The sequence below is a fragment of the Protopterus annectens genome, chromosome 13.part0 (genome assembly GCF_019279795.1).
Source record: "Protopterus annectens isolate FY-2018-M chromosome 13.part0, PAN1.0, whole genome shotgun sequence".
Taxonomy (NCBI): Eukaryota; Metazoa; Chordata; order Ceratodontiformes; family Protopteridae; genus Protopterus; species Protopterus annectens.
This window is the reverse complement of record NC_056747.1, coordinates 165,407,030-165,427,584: the sequence shown is the minus strand read 5'-3', so window position 1 is coordinate 165,427,584 and position 20,555 is coordinate 165,407,030. Positions and strand designations below refer to the sequence as shown.

General features: G+C 40.4%; 1 protein-coding gene across 1 annotated transcript in view; it reads left to right on the top strand.

Moving 5' to 3' along the window:
* MYO9B (myosin IXB) overlaps positions 1 to 20,555 on the top strand; it is a 1,188,949-nt gene that overhangs the window by 578,235 nt on the left and 590,159 nt on the right. The window lies entirely within an intron of this gene.

The following is a 20,555-nucleotide window of genomic DNA, read 5'->3' as shown; positions in this document are numbered from 1 at the left end:
AGCTTTAAACGTTGAGGTGTTTTGAATTGAAAACTCAGCTTTGGAGATTGGAAGCTTCAAGTAGCACTAGAAACTGCAAGCTCTTTAAGAAGTTGTGTTGAAAAATGCTTGTGGTAGTAGGCTCTTTAGTAAGCATGTTGCACAGCTAGTATTGGGTAGTAACTGAAGTACAGAACAGCAGTTGTTTCTAGGAGGATCACAGAATAGTGATAGGAGATGAAAACAGAGCCTGCCAACAAGGGTAACAGAAATGTAAGTTAATGCTCAGTCCAAGGTAGTGAAGGAGATGTAGAATTGATTAGTGATGGGGCACATGCTGTTCACATGAAGTAGGCATATGTTAAGTGTGTAGACAGTCACTGTATTGTAGAGGTTTGAAGAAAGCTGCATTTAATTTTTATTTAATCATTTACTTATAATGTAAGTGAACTAGTGTAATGCAAACCCTAGTCAGCAGCAACTTGTACCAGAAGGACAAAACTTATACTAGCTGAACAACTAGCAAGTTATTGAAAAGTTCAAGGAAATCAGATCAGCAGAAGAAAAGACGTACAGAAGAGAGTATGCAGACTTCATAGGTATAGTAAGTGGAGATAAAACTCAAGTCCACTAAGATAAGGGGGCAGGTATAGCTGAAATCACATGGTAAACTGTAAGCTCCAGGTGAAACAAGACTTTAATTATCTTAGCCAAGACTAACAGGAATAGAAATCTCACTGCCAAAGGAGGATGTTTCAGTTTAATTCACTCATCCTCTGATTACATGCTGAATCCAGTGCTGGGTCATGAGTGCCACAGCCTGTCCTAGCAGTCGAAGCATACAGTGTATAGATAATCATGCTGAATGGAGTGCCAACCTATTTCAGCATACATGGAACACTTATTCAGTCCAATATGGCATGACTTTGGGATGTGTGAGGAAAATGGATTCCCAGGTGAAAAGCCACAGAGATGTACACAAGGAATACATGCAGTCCCTTCATAGGAGGCACTCCTGCTATGGACCAGTGTTGAGAATCAAGTGCTATGTTGCAACAACACTATGTGCACTAATAACCAGGAAAAGGTCAGCAGGAGGTGCACACAGAAGGTTAGGCAGGAGGGTGACATTTAAGACCAAAACTACAAAAGGAAGTTATGAGCACATCACATCACATCACATAACAAACAACAGCAGAAGAAACCTAAACACTTAGAATGAGAGAAACTTGTTTATAAAACCTTTCTTTTTGTTGTGTCTTTCGGCTTTTCCCGGTTAGGGGTCGCCACAGCGGAACTCCGGTCCGCTAATGATTGGCAGTAGATTTTTACGTGCTGAAGTTGCTGGCCCTGACGTACAACCTTCAACAAAGGTATGCCCATTCACGCATGTCTCCACACAGAAGATGCTCTAGCTGAGAATCGAACCGGACAACGTCTTACTGTGAGGCGACAACACCTCCGCAGCACCACCATCGCAGTTTATAAAACCTTTCTAAACTAGAAAATTACTGCAGGTACCTGGAAACACTAGGATATTGGAAGCATTAGAGTTGTGCTCATAAAAGTGCGAGTTTTGGGTACAAAGGGAACTGGAAAAGAAGGGCAGGACTGAGGAAAGATTAGGCAGAAGCCGAGGATAGAGCAGTAGACTAGATGTACAAGGCAGCTGTGTGATTGATGGAAATGCAGGGCGGGAGCAGTGGGATGCAGCTGAAAGCACCTAAAAAGGAACTGGATATTTACGGGATGTTAGAAGCCAGAAGATGGTTACTGGGTTCCAGGAATAGATATTTGTGGGGAAGTTTTAATGCAGAAGGAGCCCAGAAGTGGCAGAAATAGTCGCAAGGTGGAGGGGTTGTGAGATGAGAGTATAGGCAAAGGGGTTGCAGCCGCATGACTGAGAGGGACTGAGGTGGTATAGCATGAGAATGGGGGAACACGATGCAGGGCACAAATAGGTGACGTCAGGAGGAGATGCGAACTCTTAACGGGGCACTACAAGAAGGTCCAATTCTAAACAAATGTGTTTGTTAGGGGAAACTGGGAGAAAGTGGTTGATCCAGAGGCAGCCTGTAGTATGTACACTCTGTTACAGGAGAGGTTAGAAGAAGAAAAGAAGGGAAAGGAAAAATATAAGGTTAAAGCCCTGTATGATCTTACATATACTAGAGCATGATGAATAACTTGCACTACAGTAATGAAAAGGAGCATATGGACCACATGCATCACCTTTTACAAAGGTGAAAGCAGAAGGCAAGGTGAAAGAGGTGCAGTAAGAACAGTGACTGAGATTGGAAGAAGGATGGGGAACCACCCCCTTCTCCTTTGTTCTGAAACTGACAGCACTTTCTCCTGCCATAGACCCACTTTCTTCCAGTTGATGTTTGAAAAAGAAATTCAACTCACATAACTGGAACCATCTTTCATTTAACTTGAGGAATGAAACAAGTTCATTCAAATTTAAACAAAAGCTCTCGGACCACTTTAATCAGCTGTGCGGTTAATCTGTTTCTCTGACACAGGTTAATTGCCCCCTATCCATTTGCCCAGTGAAAGCCACTTTTTCCATTAACGGTCAAGTGATTTTAAATGGCTAGCTGATGCTTAAAGTAATTGCAAAAAAAAAAAAAAATTGTATGTATAGATAAATGTGTATTTGTTTGTGTGTGTAGGTTTATATAAGTAAATGGATGCACTCTGAAATATTAAAGTCCAAAAGTATCAAATGGCAAAACATTGATCCAAAACTATTGAAACTCAACATAACGGATGGGACAATACTCTCTTCTTTTTATATATATATATATATATATATATATGTATATTATATATATATGCATATTATATATATATATTTATATATATATATATATGTATATAGATATATATATATATATATATATATATATTATATGTATATTATAGATATATATATATTATATATATATATATATATATGTATCTGTGCACACACACACACACACATATATATATATATATATATATATATATATATATATATATATATATATGTATGTATGTGTGCACACACACACACACATATATATATATATGTATGTATGTGTGTGCACACACACACACACACACACACACACACACATACACAGGGGACAAGCCCCCTGTAGACCCTACCCCCTGCTAACCATATATATCATCTCCCAAGATCATACAATAGTTTGGAAAGTACAAATTCCCTGATCCTCAATGCATTGCAGTTTCGCACAAACACCAGCAGAAGTGATCAAATTAGTTTCATTCATTTCTCTCTGTTGCAAAAAATGTCCAGTGTTATGAATGTTTGATTATATGAACATTTTCCCTGTATATGTATGTATATCATATATAGATGTGTGTACTTTATATTATCTATTTACATAGTATATTTTATATGTATATATATATATATATATATCTACTGGAAGAATGAGTGCCTCAATTTGACAACTTGACCACAATGAAAAACAGAAGCACTAGGAGCAACGAGTCACACGAACTGACTTTATTCAATAAAGGCACGCAAATACACCGAGAAACGCTGAACTATTTCTCCACGTTTTTCGTTAACAATGTAACTTCATCAGCATACTAAAAACTTTCAAACTCTTGTTTTATATAGTCTTCTGACATTAATTAACCAACCGGTGAATACATTTAATTAGCTGGATTCATTTTTAAGTTAATTAGCAGTTCGTTTTTATATTGACATACATTCAACCCTGCAAAAAACCTTCAAAATTATCTTATGTATACAGTTTGATTACAAAGCCATTTTAGCTGAAATATCTTGTATATATCAGTACTTAAAGCAATGCAGGTAAGGAAATGTTTAACCAAGTAGTATATAATAAGGATGTCATGTTATTTTCTTTATAAAGGGAATTTTCCTTAAAATTCATATAAATCTAAATGGCAGGTACACGGAAGCTATGAAGTGAATACAGCTCTGTAGCACCATCTTGTGACATTTTGTGTAAAGTACATGCATTTCTTGTAACTTATAAAACCACATATCTTTACTTATATAAAAACATTCATCATGGATTAAACTTATTTTATACTCTCCGTGTACGAGCTCTTGCTGTTTTTCGTTTCCATATCAATTGGATTCATCATAAGTGCTTATATATATATATATATATATATATATATATATATATATATATATATATATATATAAATTTATTTTATTTTACATTTGTTGACCGGGAGAGTCCAACTGGATTAAAAGTCCATTTTCAGTGGAGGCCCGGGGAGAAAAGCTCCAAGAGAACAATTTTTTTACAAAACATAATCGGACAGACTTTTGACATACAATTTCCATAGAAGAGACTTTGATATACTTATTAACTAACAGATAGGATACATTCATTCTCTACGATATAATAATAAATTTTAGAAGATATTTCTACATTTAAGATTCCTTTGATAGATTTACTATCAAAGTAAAAGCAGAGACACGTAGTATAAGGCTCCGAGAGAGCGGATGATGCTCGCTATAGTTGAGAAGGATAACAAATATTTACTATATGTCTTTGCCTGGTTTTAGTTGAGAAGGATAACCAATTGATTTACAATATGTCTTCTCCTGGCTTTAGTTGCTTATGAAAGCACAACATTGCTGGGGTAGTTTTCCCTAACTCCTGGAGAGATGGGATGAGCAGTAGATTAACAGTCCTAAGTGGGTACAGTACTATGGTTGGCTTAGCAGAGTTACTTAAGTTAGGTGAAGTGTTCTAATGAGACATTGGCAGAGGGGGATACAGGAGCACAGTCGATTATTCAAAAAGTGCGTTTTAACAAGTTTCATGAACTGTGATGGAGATTTGTTGTCAGTTATGTGGGCAGGAAGGGAATTCCAGGTTTTTGCTATACAGTGGCTGTAGACAGACTTACCAGCTTCGTTGTTATATTTTTGTTACTTTGAGGAGGTTTTGTGTGGTAGACCTCAAGGGCCTGGCTGTTGTATTGGGTTGCAAAAGATTTTGTAGGGCTGGGGTATTTTCAGAGTTATATATTATTTAGTGGGCTAGTGATAGTTGATTGAGTTGTAGTGGTAGTTCTAGCCAATTGAGTTTTGTTAGGCATTCACAGTGATGTGTTCTGATGGGAGAGGTTGTAGCAAATTTGGCTGTCTTATAACAACTATCAAGTTTGTTTAGGGCGGATTTGGAGAGATTTGTAAGCATGGGGGAGGCATAAAGTAGGGTGAATAGTAGGCAAGTCATCGCTATTGTAGTTTTGGAGTGGTCAGTGAGCAATTTTTTTATTGCGATAAAGTAGGCCAAGTTTTTTATGTACTTTTTTATGGTTATAGAAATATGTAGGTCAAATCTAAGGTGATTATCTATTTCAACCCCTAAGAGTTTGGTATGATTTGTGGGGGTGATTGTGGTCTTGTTAAAGGAGGAGATGAATCAGTGGGAGGTGTGGCTCTGTGGGAGCTGAAGTACTAGCTTTGTTTTACTTGGGTTCAGAATGAGCCTTTGGTTTGTAATCCAAGTTTCTGCTAGGGAAAAGCATTCTTGTGTTAGGGAGTGAAAGATGTCAGTTGTTTTGGCTGCGCATATTATGGGGGTATCGTCTGCATATTGCACTATTGAGGCTTTAGGGATACTGTTTGGGAGCTGATTGGCGAAGAGGGTAAAAAGAAGTGTCCCCAGGCTGGAGCCTTGGGGTACTCCTAGGGAGACTGGTAGGGAGGGGGAGAGTTGCTTTTGCCACAAAACAGCTTGTTTCCTTCCCTCTAGGTAGTTTTTGAACCAGGAGATGGCAGGGGTGGTAAGGTTTAGAGTTGCTAGTGAAAGGAGTTTATTGTGTTTAACCATATCGAATGCTTTGGACAAGTCAAGGAAGGTGGCAGATACAAGGAGTCCATTGTTTATGTGAGTATTGACAATGTTGGTGAATTCTGTTAGTGCGGTGGTGGTGTTATGGAAGGGTCTAAAGCCATGTTGTGTTGCTATTAGATGATTTTCTAGGAGATATTTCATTAGTTGCTTGAGTATTACCCTCTCTAAAATTTTAGATACATGGGTGGTATGGCTATAGGACAGTAGTCATTGAGTTCTAGGGAAGTTCCCCCTTTATGTAGGGGGATGATATGTGATATTTTCCATAGCTTGGGTACTATACACTCAGAGGTGGATCTGTTAATTAGGATGGAGACAGGATATGATATGGCTTCTGCAGCCAGGTGGAGGTGTTCAGCGGGTAATTTATCTGTGGCTAGAGACGTTGATTTGAGCTTGCAGAGTAATTTTTCAGTGGATTTGGTTGGTTCTGGGTGGAAGCTGAACTTGGGGCAATTGTTAGTTGGGGGTGGGGGGGTGGATTTGCAGGGGTGGGGATGTTGTCATATGGTTGTTTTTTTGCAAGGATCTGGATTGTTTCTGTAAAGTATTTATTAAATTGAGTGAGGATGGTCTTCTTGGTTGGTATCTATTTTTGGAGTTGGGGTAGTTCTTTTACCTGGTTGTAGAATAAAGTTAATTGCAGCCCAAACTTTTTGTGGGTTGTTCCTGTGGTTATCCTGTAACTTTTGGTAGTAAGATGTTTTGTCTGTTTTGGTGAGTTTTTTTGGCTTTGTTATGTAGTTCAACATATATTTGTTTGTTCAATTGGGATTTACTGTTGAGGTAGTTGGTCCAGGCCTTGTTTCTTTTTTTAAGAAGCGATTTTGTGTCTGGGGTTAACCAGGGGGCATATTTAGTTTTAATTCTTGTTGTTCTGTAGGGGGCGTGACGGTTAAGGGTGTTAAAGGAGGGTAGCATTGAAATATAGTACAACTTCATTAAGAGGTAGTTTTTTTAGGGGGGTCCAGTTGCACATTTTTAGGTCGTTTATAAAGTTGGAGCGGTTGAAGTGTTTTTTTGTTTCTAATTAGGCATGTAGATATTTGGGTCAGTTGTGGTGATTTTGATCCGAGTAAGAATGTGACTTGGTGGTCACTCAGGATGTCTGGTAGACACACCCTGATAGGGATATCAGTGATGGGTGGGATACGAGTATCATTGGTGTTTGGTTCTCTTGTCTGTTCATGTGGGGGAAGTGATGAGTTGGTTTAGGCCATGTAGGTTAATATGGAAGAGTGGGTTATGACTGGAACAGTTTTGCCAGTCAATATTAAGGTCTCCTAATACTATGCTTTCCTGTGGGAGGGAGTTAGATATCCATTCTAGGAGTTTTTTTTAATGGGGATATTGTTTCCTGGAGGGATGTAGCATCCTATGATGTTGATGTGTTTACTATCATTAAGCTTTAGTTTTGTTAGAGTGAGTTCAACTTTATCGAGGTCTGGGGTTGTTCTCTACTTTCTCAAAGATGAGGCGAGATTTATACACTATAGCAACACCTCCCCCCTTTTTTACCTGTTCTATCACTGCGAATTGTATTGTAACCTGGTGGAGTGATTTCATTGTTGTGGTTGCTTGGTTTAAGTCAAGTCTCTGTTAGAATGACTGTCTCAGGTTGATAGAAGGAGAGTAGTGCATGAAGGTTGTGGACTTTGTTTAGTATACTTCTGACATTTAAATTTGAAATGAGGAGCGTGGATTTGTCTCGGTGGAGTAGGGTGTCATTCAGGTTGAGGGTTGGGGCTCCTAGATTTTGTGGACCTGAGTTTGGGTGTATATCACCACAGCTAGTGTGTTGGGTTCTGAGGTAAAGATAGAGTTTGAGTAATCCAAATAAAGCCAAGCAGCAGAGACAACCATGCAGCATCAAAAACACCAGAGATTCAGTTATAAAAGTAGAACTTTAATGTGTACACTGGTAATCGCTTTCACTTGTAGCTTCTTCAGACCATTACTGAAATCACATACTCTTAACAGCTCACTCTAATATATTCAAAAACAGCCATTCAAAGCTTTCAAGCAATTATTCAATCACTAACAGTAGTTAAAGCAACAACACTACAATTAGACACTCTGTGTTCATTATTGAGAGCAGAGTTATACTATGCATAACAAAAAGTGCATATCTAAAAATAAATATACACTAGTTTAGATAAAATACATATATTAATTAAAACTTTGACTACAGAATTTCATAAAAAATATATATGTATATAATGTATGCATACATATAAATTCTGTGCACAAACTTTGGTACAGAAACATTTTATAACACTTCACATAAATTAAAACTAATGAACCGGTCTAACATAGATTCATTATGCACATCAAAAATTCCATATTGCCTAAGCAAGTATATGGAGTGGAACACTCAGCTGACATGTAACCTCCTGGACTTCAGGATAGGTTTCAGGGATGCTCTCTCATTTAATCCTCTCTCTAAGCCTTAATATCCATTTCATTTCCCTCCCTTCAGTGCAATTTCTATTATCTCCTTCCCTGGCAAGGGGTATTATAATATCTATTACCATAAATTAAAAATTGTGGTCTTCTCCTTCTGCCATTACATACTTGGCAAGAGCATTCGAGGAGGATCTAATCCTAATGTCATGCAGATGTTCCCTCATCCTACTTTTAAGCATTGTGTCAGTCTTGCCAACATAGAAGGACCGGCAGGTATCACATACTGCAAGATATACTACATGTGAGGTGGTACAATCTGCTAAAATAGTAAAGCTATAACTCTGCCCTGTATCCGGGTGCACAAATGTACCACTTGGATCTAGATATCTACAGTAACTACATTCTCCACAAGGAAGTGTACCCATGCCTTGTTATATCCAGAGTCATGCCTATCAAAGGGTTGACAAAGAATCCTTTTTAAGTTGGGTTTATTCCTAAACCTAAATCTTCTCAGCGTTAGTGTTATACAAAAAAAAAAAAAAAAACATAACACTGATCCCCTGTGTCTTGACACATTGATGGATACAAGGCAAAAAAAGAGCAATATTCTTGTTTATTGACCAAAGTTAAGCGCTTTCACTTGCTCTATTGCGAGCTTCTTCAGAATTACATACAAATCCATTAACACATCTCAAATTTAAATAACTTCTTTGGCGCCAAAAGTATACCATCTAAAGTGTACCATTTAAAGTGATACGCTTAAAATGTAACTTCCTGTATACTAATAGTTACTAATAGTTCAAATAACCATAAAAAGTCAAGAATAAACATGCATTGTATACAAATCAGGTAAATATAAACATGAAAAATTGTTTTATACATATATACCCGGAAAATTATAAAACTAATAAAATATTCCTAAAAATATATATATATTTGTTATAAATAAAAAATATGTACAGTATTAGATAATATAAACAAGACTAATATTAAGTTTAAACAAGGAAATTGCAATACAAGATGGGTGATTTATTTGGCTAAATGTGCAGCGTGTTCGGGATTCTACATTGGGAAAACTGAACGAAAATTTAACAAGCGCATTTGTGCACATTTATATAGCATTAGGACCAAGGATGTTAATAATGTACTTTATAGGCACATTAAACAATGTGGAGACGCACATAGTTTTAAATTTGGTATCATTGACAGTATTACTATGGACCTTAGAGGGGGGAGATCCTAAAGGATTTTTGTCTTACAAAGAAACCTGGTGGCAATTATATGCAGATGCCTCAAACACACCAGGTTTAAATGATTTTATTAGTATTAAATCAGTGTTAAGGTACATCTTTTTTTATTTGCCTTGTATCCATCAGCATGTCAAGGCACAGGGGATCAGCGTTATTTGTTTTTTTTTTTTTTTTGTATAAACCTAAATCTTGGTATGTCACCCACAATATTCTTAATATCAGGGTTGGTAGTTAATATCCCCCAATGCTTACTAATTATATCATAAACTCTTATTATCTGTAGTGAAGAACATGGGTATCCTAACCTCAGAGTGAGTCACAGGGAATGCTCCTTGTATCATGTTCTAATCTATTGGAAAAGTAGGGGCTGGCTCTCTCCCTTGTCTAAGGAAATCTAATTCATATAACCCATCATTGATCTCAACACTACTATAGCCTCGCCTCATGAGTCTTTCCTTTAGGGTATTCAGTTCTGAGCGGAATCCCATATCAGATGCATTTAGCCGGGAAACTCTCATCCCTTGCCCTTTAACTATGTTCTTAAATGTATAATGAGGGTGCATACTGCGTCTGTGTAGGAAGGTGTTCTTGTAACATTTTTTCCTATAGACGCCTGTGTTGATAAATCCTTTCTTTAGTCTTTCAACATAAACATCCAAATATTCTATTTTATTAAAAGAGAATGCCTTCGTAAACTTTAAATAATTCGTTATGCTATTCATATTCATAATGAAGGTGTTTAATTGATCAATGGTCCCGATCCAAATAAAAAAGACATCATCCACGAAGCAACTATAAAAGGGGATATGTCTCCTGAAGGCATCCATAGAGAACAACTGATCTTTCTCCCAAAGGGCCAGGAACATGTTGGCGTAGCTATTTGCACAGGATGTGCCCATAGCCACTCCATCACGCTGTAAATACATGACCTAGTCGAACAGGAAGATGATGTCCTCAAGGACAACCGTCGGGAATAAACATATCAAATCTATTTGTCTTTCCCCATACTCACTGTGTCTAATTAAATAGTGTTTAATGGATTCAATGCCTACATTAGTGGGAATAACAGTAAATAAAGATTGAACATCTAAGGTGACAAAAAGTAAATTCATACCCAAATCTAGATCACTCGTAAAGCTATATAGGTCCAGGAGAAACTGCCTAGTATCCTTCAGAACCACAGGATTTAAATCTAGTACTGGCCGAAGGAACCTTTCCACATACAGTGAAAAAGATTCTGTGCACCATCTCCTACCTGAGATAGTGGGTCTCATAGGGCGGGGGGGGGGGTTCCCATCTTTATGAATCTTGGGTAAACCCTGTATAGCTGGTATCACAGGGTACTCTACTTGTAGAAATCTACATAACTCTAAGGTTATGTGGCTGCTTTTGACCATATCATCCAACATCATATGGATCCTGTGCTTCAGGGCATTAACCTGTACATTACTAATGACAGTATAGTATTTGGAATCACTGAGCATATCCTTCATGGAACATTGGTAGCCATCCCTGTCCATAATTACAACTGGCCCACCTTTGTTGGCCAGTCTAATGACAATATTCTTATCCTGCAATCTTTTCAACACTTTCTGTTCCTTAAAACTCAAATTATATTTGATTTTATTCCCTCCTCTCCTAGAATTCTCAATATTAAAGCATTTATGCAAGTCATCCTCAACTAGTTTATAAAAAGCCTCTACTAATAAATGATTGTTCGGCACATATAGGCTAGTTTTTTTAAAAGTTGATGAATGTTCATGTTACTATCACCAAACTCAAGTTTTAGCATGATGTTCCTACTGAACATCTTAACATCAGTTAAAATATCTGTTAAATTACCATGACTCGGAAAAAGCTAAGTCCTAAATGAGTATGGGGAAAGACAAATAGATTTGATAAGTTTATTCCTGGAGGTTGTCCTTGAGAACAACATCTTCCTGTTCGACCAGGTCATGTATTTACAGCGTGATGGCGTAGCTATGGGCACATCCTGTGCCAATAGCTACGCCAAGTTCCTGGCCCTCTGGGAGGAAGATCACTTGTTCTCTATGGATGCCTTCAGGAGACATATCCCCTTTTATAGTTGTTTCATGGATGATGTCTTTTTTATTTGGACCACGGCCATTGATCAATTAAACACCTTCATTATGAATATGAATAGCATAACTAATTATTTCAAGTTTACGATGGCATTCTCTTTTAATAAAATAGAATATTTGGATGTTTATGTTGAAAGACTAGAGAATGGATGTATCAACACAGGCGTCTATAGGAAAATGTTACAAGAACACCATCCTACACAGACGCAGTATGCACCCTCATTATACATTTAAGAACATAGTTAAAGGGCAAGGGATGAGAGTCTCCTGGCTAAATGCATCTGATGTGGGATTCCGCTCAGAGTTGAATACCCTAAAGGAAAGACTCATGAAGCGAGGCTATAGTAGTGTTGAAATCAATGATGGTTATATGAATTAGATTTCCTTAGACAAGGGAGAGCCAGCCCCCACTTTTCCAATAGATTTGAACATGATACAAGGAGCATCCCTGTGACTCACTCTAATGAGGTTAGGGTACCCATGTTCTTCACTACAGATATTAAGATAGTTTATGATATAATTAGTAAACATTGGTGGATATTAACTACCAACCCTGATATTAAGAATAATTGTGGGTGACATACTGAGATTTGGGTTTAAGAATAAACCCAACTTAAAAAGGATTCTTTGTCAACCCTTTGATAGGCATGACTCTAGATATAAGCAAGGCATGGGTACACTTCCTTGTGGAGAATGTAGTTACTGTAGATACCTAGATCCAAGTGGTACATTTGTGCACTCGGATACAGGGCAGAGTTATAGCTTTGCTATTTTGGCAGATTGTACCACCTCACATGTAGTATATCTTGAGGTATGTGATACCTGCCGGTCCTTCTATGTTGGCAAGACCGACAGGATGCTTAAAAATAGGATAAGGGAACATCTGTATGGCATCAGGATTAGATCCTCCTCGAATGCTCTTGCCAAGCATGTAATAGCAGAAGGAGAAGACCACAATTTTAAATTTATGGTAATAGATATTATAATACCCCTTGCCAGGGAAGTAGATATTAGAAATTGCACTGAAAGGAGGGAAATGAAATGTACATTAAGGCTTAGAACAGATAGAGGGAGAGGATTGAATGAGAGAGCCTCCCTGAAACCTATCCTGAAGTCCAGGAGGTTACATGTCAGCTGAGTTTTCCGCTCCTTATACTTGCTTAGGCAATATGGAATTTTTGATGTGCTTAATGAATCTATAGGTTCATAGGTTCATACTAGGCTATCTGCCCTAGGGCATTTATAAGCCTAGCCGGAGTGTGTTTGGCTTTCGCCACCCATTTTAAATTAATTTTGCTATGCCCTTTTTCAAGGTTAGTATACTGTGCCTCTGTCTAACAGTGACACAGAAGTGATACCCGGGGTAAACCTACGAACTCCCATCCACTCATCAAGATTCCTGTTGAAGAGAGTCAGAGGGACTCTGCCTAACCTGGACTGGGATTTTATTCCAGAGTGAAGGGAGCCTCTGGGTTATGAGTCTGTCCCTCCAGCATGTCCTATTTATTTCAGTGCTGAGGTTCAAGTCTCTCGAGCACGTAGCTTGATGGGATTTGGATTTTCTGAGGTGCAGCATGTCCATTAATTCCGGGTTGGACATGGCTTTATACGTCCGGCACAGATCGCCTCTGAGCAGGCGGTATGCCACTGAGTAGAGCTGGAGTTTCTTTAACTGGGCAGCATATGGCATCTGTTTGAGACCTTTGATCCTCTTAGTGAGGTACTTTTGAGGTCTTTCCAGTTGCTGCAGGTGTCTGTTAAGGTACATCCCAAAAGGGGCATTGTACTCAATTATGGGCCTGATGAGGGATGAGTAAAGAGGCGATGACCTCCCTGATCTAGATGTGAATCCCTTCATGATTAGGTGGGCTATATAAAATGTTTTTCTAACCACTTTGGCCACGTGGTTGTCAAATGAGAGATTGCTATCAACTTGGGTGCCTAGGTCCCTAATTACTTCTTCTGTACTTAATGGATTACCACCTATGTGGTAATTTGTGGGCACTTTGTTTTTGCCAAAGGTGATGACTATACACATTTTGGCATTTAGCTTGAGGCCATGGCTCTGGCACCAGTTGTCTGTTTCTATGAGGCCCTTCTGGAGGATGCTTGTGTCGGCTGGAGAGTTGATTATGGCGCCCAGTTTGCAGTCATCTGCGAACTTGGTCAGCCACAGTCCTTCCGTGTTGGCCTGTACCTCCGAGAAATATATACCGAACAAGAGAGGTCCCAGGACTGAGCCTTGTGGGACGCCACTTGTAACTGGTTTGGAGTCTGACATGGCTCCAGCAATTCTAACCATGTGGGTTCTGTCCTTGAGCCAGTTTGCAACCCATCTAGTGACATAAGGATTTATATTTAAGCTGGTGAGCTTATCTATAATGCCCGAGTGGGGTATTGTATCGAAGGCTTTTGCGAGGTCCAGGTAGGCTGTGTGGGCCACCTTCCCATCATCAATGGCCTTGGTGACTGTTTCAAAGAAATCAACCAGGTTTAAGAGGCAGGATCTGCCCTTAACAAAGCCAAACTGGGTAGGATCTATGTTAGACAGGTTCATTAGTTTTAATGTATGTGAAGTGTTGTGAAATGTTTCTATACCTTTTTTTGTGGACAGAATTTTTATGTATGCATACATTATATACACACACATATATATATATATATATATATATATATATATATATATATATAGATTATGAAATTCTGTAGTTGAAAGTTTTAATTAATTTATGTATTTTATCTAAACTAGTGTACATTTATTTGTAGATACGCACTTTTTGTTATGCATAGTATAACTCTGCTCTCAATAATGAACACAGAGTGTCTAATTGTAGCATTGTTGCTTTAACTCTACTATTGTTAGTGATTGAATAATTGCTTGAAAGCTTTGAATGGCTGTTTTTGAATATATTAGAGAGAGCTGTTAAGAGTATGTGATTTCAGTAATGGTCTGAAGAAGCTGCAAGTGAAAGTGCTTACCAGTGTACACATTAAAGTTCTATTTTTATAACTGAATCTCTGGCGTTTTTGATGCTGCATGGTTGTCTCTGCTGCTTGGCTTTATTTGGATTATTTATCGAACTTACTTGCAGTGGGACGTCTACCCTGAGGAGTGTTCTTTGTTTTATTATAGAGTTTGAGTAGTTTGTTTAGGATCTTAAAGTTCTTTATAGTTGTTTGGGACTGGTAGTGTGATGGCTGTAATCGTGTGCATATGGTGAATAAAGAAGGTTTGGTAGTGATATGGGACTAGTTGAGTAAAAGGGTGTGTTGTAATAATGTTAGTGGAAGTAGTTCTTCTTGGTATGTAGATAAAATTAAGTTGTTTTTGGTGGTTGGTGATAGAAGTTAGCAGTGGGAGGGTGGATAACCTAGGAGCAATAGTAAGAGGTGTATGTATGTGGATTTGGGTAGTTTGGGCATGGTTTGGTCGGGTTTGGTCATGAGTGAGAGATCTGCTTGGGGTGGGGTCCGTGTGGTGGATGATGAGAGGTGGTGTTTGTAAGGTAGTTAGATGGAAGACTGTGCTTTACAGGATGTGGAATAGTGGAAGAGAAGGAAATGGGTACAGGGGTGGGGCAGATTCAGTGATTGGTGGGTAGCATGAGGGGGGTGGCTAAGTTTAGTTGAAATGTAGCACTAGTGGGGGTGGGTCGGACTAGGGGGCAGGGAGGGGAGTGTAGTGAGCCCGAGCGCAGCGGGGCTAACTAACTCCAATTATATCCCCGGGCTTACTTGATGTCCTTCATGTTTCACTGTTGCAGTCATCACATTTGGGTTATCTGCTTGCAGTAGCCCTCAGTCGGCCTTATTATCAAAGTCTTGGTTCCTGTGTCGGTTGCTGTCTCATCTTCCATGAAGTCAGGTAGTCAAGGGTATAAGGCATGCAGCCGATGCCATTACATCTGTCTTCCTTGCCGTGCGGTGCCCGAAGCAGAAGCAGTTCGCAAGTGCTGGTCGGCCGAATCCTGAAATTTTCATTTTCAAGTTTCAGAACCGAAGTCTTCAACTAAAGCTAAGTACCCCATTGGGGAAACTTATTCTTGCTCTAAACCGATGTCAGTAAAGTGAATAATTGTATTTCTTGTGGAAAGCAAATACCTCATGTTGTGTCTTTCGGCTTTTCCGGGTTAGGGGTCGCCTCAGTGGAACTCCGGTCCGCTAATGATTGGTAGCTGATTTTTACGTGCCAAGTTACCAGCCCTGACGCACAACCTTCAATGAAGGTACGCCCATTCACTCATGTCTCCACGCAGAAGACACTGTAGCTGAGAATCGAACCAGACAGCGTCTTATTGTGAGGCGACAACGCCACAGCAGCACCACCATCGCAGTGCACATTTTCATTCATACTGTATTCCCTGCCTAGGCCCTGACCACGACTTACCTCGCTGTCAGTTTTGTGCCTTATGTAAACCACGAACTGTTCGCCGTCTGTATATTTTCGCTTCTAAATATTTTGGTACTCGGTTCAATTATCCAGATATGTTTTTGGTAAGCCACCCGACTACCGATATTCCAAAAAAACACAGAGATAAATAGAGACAGGCCGCCTAGGTCCAGAGCTGCCGACGACGCTTCTCCTAAGCTAGTCGCCAGTACTCAGTGAGGTGCTTTTGCAGCCCCTGATACCCACTACATCAAATTCGCAGGCCTCTACTGAGACCCGTTTGGTGTCTGGTATGCCGCGAGAAGTTTCATCTGTGGAACCTACGGATGTCTCTACCTTGGATGGGTCCGGAGCCACTGTGCAGGCACCTGCTTCTTGAGTGTGTATTCAGGCCTACTGGCTTGCATATTAAACAGACGCCATCTTCTTCTTCTTCCAGGCCTAAAACTCGAACCATGCCTAGGAAACCAATGACCAGACCGCATGGTCAGGCCTCTATGCCTAAAAACAAATGATAAGAATGGCTGAAGATCTTATTATTGTAATCTTGGGAAGCCAACCCCCCCCCCAGAGACCTAGGACTGAATTTGCTTATGATACTTCTGACCAGGATTCTGAAATTTCTGTCTCCTCTGATGACCAGGATTTACCCTTATCTACCTGTGAGGATTCTGATGCAGAGGACTGTATTCCCTCTGCTTCACCCGCAGAGGGTTTTTCTTTTGACAAAACCTTGCATACTCTTAAGGAACTTTTCCACTGGGAAAGCCAGGATTACTTTGATTCTAAAAAGAGGCTTAGAGATTTCTTACTCCTGCCCTAACGCAGGCTTTTAGCTATCCCTCCTGTACTGGACATTGTTGCTGATGCCGTTTCGAAATCTAGCTTGGCCCCTGACTCTCTACCTCCTGCTCCCAGAAAACTTGATAGATATTACAGGATGTTCTTCATTCCACATTGCTGCAGTCCTAACTATTGGGTAGTCCGCTGTCCAGTCGGCCCGAATACCAAAGTATATGGCTGACGTCGGTCAGGGCGCATTAGACTGACGTCAGTACGTCAGGGTACTAATGCGCATGACCGACGTCATATCCTCAGTCTTTTTTGCCGCATGGTCCGATGCAGAAGCAATTTTGCGAGTGCAGGTTGGCGTTCTGAAAGTTTCTGAAGTCAGAGTTTCAGACCGAATCAAAGTTGGCTAAGTACCCCGTTGGGGATTATTTTGTTTTTTCTTGCCTCAGTATTTAACCGGATGTCAGAAAAAGTGAATAACTGTATTTCTTGTGGGAAACAGATACCTCATAGGGATTATCATACTTTGTGTATACCTTGTTTAGGGCCTGAGCACGGCGTTGTTGGATGCCGCTCTTGTGCTAGATTTAACAAACGCACTATTAAGAGAAGGTTAGACTGTGCCAGGTTAGTGTTTGGGAAGCGTTGTAATTATAAAATGCCGTCGGATGCTCCGGCTGGCTTCGCCAAAAGCGCAAGGACAAAGCAGCAAAGCCTAGGGGAAGAACCGACAGTCCCAGGCGCCGGTTCTTTGGAAGGCTCAGTGGAGCGGGAGGCTGTGCCAGGTGTTTCTTTGGAGTCTCAGGAGAGACTTTACTGTTACAGGATGTATCCTATCAGGAAGTAGGCCAGGCTGAGGGGCTTCTCAGGTGGCTGTTCTTCCCTCTCTTCCTAAGGTGGTTAGAGCCTCCCTTCTGTTTCCAAGACTTCTTTGAGAGGCAGGCCAAGTGTAGCTTCAGTGGGGGTTTCTCCTAGTGCTTCAGGGTCTTTGCCTAAGAAACATATGCTTAAAATGGCAGAGGATTTGATTACTATGATAAGAGGTTCTATGCCCCCTCCTGATAAGAGGCCTAGGGTGGAACCTGAGTTTGAGAGTTTTGAGCAGTGTTCGGAGGCTTGAGTCTTGACTGAAGACTTGCAGGAGTATCCTCCTTATTCTGATTCTGATGTGGATGATTCTACTCCTTCGGCTTCCCCTCCTGAGGATTTTTCATTTTCAGAGAGACTGCATTCCATGAGGGAGCATTTTAAATGGGAAGGTCAAGATTTCTCTGATTCCAGGAAAAGGCTTAGGGAATTCTTGTTTTTACCCCAGCATAGGCCTTTAGCTATACCTCCTGTTCTGAATGTGGTGGAAGATGTTTTTGCAGAGGCTTCCCTGAATCCTGATTCTTTGCCTCCTGCCCCAGTTAAACCGGATAGGTATTATAGGGTGCCTGAAGCTCATAAGTATCTTTTTAAGAGTCCTAGGGCAGACCCGGAAACTGTCTCTCAGGGGCCTAAAGGTGTGAAGGCCTCAGTTGTTAAAAATCCTGTCCCTCCTGATAAAGAGGCAAGGGCTTTGGATAGATGGGGAAAGAAAGTGTATACTTCTTCCACTTTAGCCATGAGGGCGTTGAATTGTCAGTTTCACATGTTAAAATATCAGAATTATCTCCTTTCACAACTGATATCTAAGGTGGATGCTCTGGCGGAAGGTATTGAGTGTAAAGAGTTGCAGGATTTAGTTCATGTGTCTGAACAGGTGGGTAAACATTCCTTGCAGTGTGGTTTTGATGCTGTGCAGGCCTCCTCGAGGGTGGCTGCCACTGGTTCTGTTCTTCGTAGGCACGCCTGGTTGAGAGATCAGAATTTAGCTGAGCATGTTAAAACGAGGATTTTGGATGCTCCTTTACAGTCTGATGTGTTGTTTGGTTCACCTGTGGAAGCAGTCTTAAAGAAAATGGAGGACAAGGCTAAGTCTATGCAAACTGTTAAGGATTTTTTGCAGGTGCAGCCTCCGAAGTTTAGTAGAAATTGGCCTTCTAAGGGATGGACTTATCCTGCTTATGATTCCCAGTCTAGGGGTAGGTCTAGACGTGGTAGGGGCAGAGCTCAGGGTTCCTTTAGGCCTAGGACAGGGAGTTCCCCTGCTCAGACTTCTAGTGAGGGCAGGGGTCAGTCCTTTCGTAAGCAGACCCAATGACCTGCCTTTCCAGCTGCCAGTTCATTCTCGCCTGGCAGCACCTTTGGGAGGAAGGCTGTCTCTTTTCAAAGAAAATTGGGATTTAATTACCCAAGACAGATGGGTTCTGGATATCATTCACCACGGTTACAGGTTTTATTTCCACACCTTGCCTCCTTTCAAAGGCATGCCAGACATTCCTCCTCTACAAAGAACAGAGGCTCACAAGCAAATTTCTCTGTTGCTCCAAATAGGGGCCATTCAGCCAGTTCCTGTACCAGAAAGAGGCCTAGGATTTTATTCTCGCCTGTTCCTAGTACCGAAGAAGGGGAACACGTGGAGACCAATTTTGGATTTATCTATCCTCAACACTTATCTGGACATTCCCAAGTTCAAAATGTTGACGTTACAACAGCTTTTACCTCTGCTGGGCAAAGATCACTGGATGGTAACTTTAGATCTCAAGGAAGCTTACCTTCATGTGCCTATAAGACTAACTTGCAGGAAGTATCTGCGTTTTCGAGCTGGAAATTCTCATTATCAGTTCTCTGCATTGCCCTTTGGCTTATCTACTGCGCCCAGAGTATTCACAAAGGTTCTGGCTCCAGTGATAGCTTACTTCAGGCTAAAAGGAATTCAAATCTATCCTTACTTGGACGATTGCCTGATTCTGGCTCAAGAAAAGGAATAACTTCTACAGCATTTGGAATATGTCATAGCAGTGCTAAGATGCCTAGGGTATTCTGTGAACGAAATAAAGTCCAGTCTAGTACCCTCTCAAGACATGTGCTTTCTGGGTGTGAGACTGAATACAGCAGCCCAGATGGCCTTTTTAACCCCGGACAAACAAAAGAATCTTTCCAATTACTTCCATCACCTATCTCTTCAGTCCGGGCTGACTGCAAGGACAGTCCTTCAAGCCTTAGGGTTCATGGCATCTTGTATTCTGGTGCTTCCCAATGCCAAACTGCATATGAGGAAGCTGCAATGGTATCTCAAAAATGTATGGACACAGCACTGCCAGGATTTGGACACTGTCATTCATATAATACCTTGCATTCAAAAGGAATTTTTGTGGTGGGCTCAGGAATGTCACCTAAACAAGGGACTCTCTGTGACCCGGCCAGAGGCGAGTCAGATTCTAACGACAGATGCCTCAGACATTGCTTGGGAGCTCATCTAAATGGAAAGTGGATACAAGACAAGTGGCCTGCCAGACTACAACATCTACATATCAACATGAAAGAGATGTTAGCAGTCCAGTTTGCATTAATGGCTTTCAAGGAATTACTTCTTCCAGGGCAGGTGTTGATTCTAACAGACAACACAACTGTCATGTGGTACATCAACAAACAAGGGGGAACACATTCTTACCCATTGTGCAGGCAAGCAATGATTTTATGGGAGACTGCGCTCAGCTTGCAACTAACTCTTCAGGCAAGGTTTCTGCCTGGAGCACAGAACTCCTTAGCAGATGTGTTAAGCAGACAAATCATGGATCCCCACGAGTGGAAACTGGATCTTCATGTATTTCAAAAATTGACAGTGTCATGGGGAACTCCAGACATAGATCTGTTCGCTTCTCCACTAAACCACCAG